Raw genomic sequence first — 2,361 nt, forward strand, 5'->3', positions numbered from 1 at the left:
GGCTTCCAAAGAATAAGTCCTGGGGTCGATTTGCTCGACTAAAGGCGGTGCTCCAGCATGGCCGCAGTCAAGTGACTGAAACAAGTAAAAGAGTAAAGAGTAAAGAGTATATATATATATATATATATATATATATTCTTTTATTCTTTTACTTGTTTCATTCATTCGACTGCAGCACCTCCTTAAAGATTTTTTCAATCGGAAAAATCGATCAAATGACTTATTCTTTGTAAGCCTAGTACTTATTCCTTCGGTTCTATTGCTGAACCGCTAGGTTACGGGGACACAAACACGTCAACAAGTGATGGGGGAACAAACATACACACAACGACACACATATACATAAATGCACATACACCCACACACTATATATATATATATAGCAGACTTAGGGAGTGTAATGAGAAATGTGTCTCGCATTGGAAAGACACACACAACACTTCATCCACGGCATGCAGTTATCTAGTTACAACCAAAGGGACAGGATTAGAGTGTACAAAGGTGCTAGGGTTATGTTCGAAGCCATCATAGAAAGTGATGCAAAGGGGATCTCTCGCTATACAGGTGTAAATCCTGGAATAGCACAGAAAGGACCAAAAACAAGAGAAATAAGGCCAACTCTGGGTATGGCAACAAAAAATACCAGTGCCATGTTCGTTGATGCTACCCCTGGCAGTGAACTAGCATACCTTTTTAGAAAAGCATTAGATAAGGCTAATGTACGGATTAAATTAGTAGAAAGGCCTGGCGCCCCCATAAAATCCCTTCGATAGGTCCCATGTACAAGTTAATTGTAAGGTTAGGAATATAGTGTATAGGTTACGATGTACTGAAGTGCAGAAACATGACAACTATTTACATTGAAGAGACAGCACGCAGCATAGGGGAGTGTATTAGTGAACGCAGGCGGGAGCTCAAAGAAAAGAAAGGCTCTTCAGTGCTCTACCAATAGGCTCAAGCAGAACATAGAGGCTCGGTTAATAGCATAGCGGTTAAGGTATTATCAATGCATAGAACTGACACACCTCGACAGATCACCGAGGTTACACATAGCAATAGACAGACCGAGCCTCAATAGAAAACATGAATGGAACAATAGCACCCACCACAACACCATACAATATGATGATTAAAGACAGAAGGGAGAAAAAACCCAGATACAAACAGTATAATACACACACAATAGAAAAATATGCACGTACATATAAGCAATAAAGATAAGTTTAAAAACTGTATAAAGGGCACGGATAGAAACAACATAGGAAGCGAACCCATATACACACACAAACACAAATACAGTAACTTCACAAGTGGCCGCCAAAATATCAAGAACACGACTAACAACAACAACAACATCAACTACCACGATGGCAGCAACGTGGGCGAAAACAAACACAGAGAGATTCAGCAACGGTACCAAAAGCCGAGGTAAGGGCAGCAGCAACGGAAACGGGGTAGGGAATGAAGCTGAAGGGAAGGTTATAGGGCTACTAAGAACAACCACACAGACACACACACACATGTGCACATATACACATACATGCACACAAATACAGACGTAAACGCGTACGCATATAAGGACACACATCAGAGAACAGAATTGACTAAGCGGAGCAAAAGCACACATGAGGACGGAAAGGGTCATTGAGGATGTCACAGATGTGTGACAAAAGATTTCAGGACAATGGAGATGAGTTAGAATAAGAACAGTAATAAACAAGTGAAGAACGAATATATAGTGTGAGTTTATTTGACATCACCCCACCTCCGCCAAAAAACAAAATTACCGTCCCAAAATACAATATCTGTTTCAATACACGGTTTCACATCAGGAAATTCATAAACGTATATATATACGTACGTGCGTGTGTGTGTGTATACGTATATGTGTGTGTGTGTGTGTGTATATATACGTATATGTGTGTGTGTATACGTATATATGTGTATATATACACGTATATGTGTGTGTATGCGTGTGCGTGCGTGTGTGTATGTGCACGAGGAGTGTTGAAGGGCCAAACTTCCGAGTTCTTTTACAGGACTTAGAAAAACTGAAGGGCCACTGCAATAAGTGTGTGATTCTGAGGGGAATAAAATCATAATTAACTTATCCTCCTGTATCTCCATTTACCTAAAGTCAGGAACTTTTCAGCCCTCAAGAAATACATCCTGTCGGAATTTAAAAGTGGACCACCGGACACTTAATAAATCATTAATATCTGGTTGACGTATGCTTGACATCGAATTATTGTAATGTTGGTTATCTCCTTTGTGTTTTTTCTTGTCTTCTTCTTTACAAGCGTCTCTTGTTTAAACACTCTCAACTCAAAAGACAACCGACAAATGGTTTTGTTTTCAGCT

Source organism: Octopus bimaculoides, chromosome 16, assembly GCF_001194135.2.
Source record: "Octopus bimaculoides isolate UCB-OBI-ISO-001 chromosome 16, ASM119413v2, whole genome shotgun sequence".
Classification (NCBI taxonomy): domain Eukaryota; kingdom Metazoa; phylum Mollusca; class Cephalopoda; order Octopoda; family Octopodidae; genus Octopus; species Octopus bimaculoides.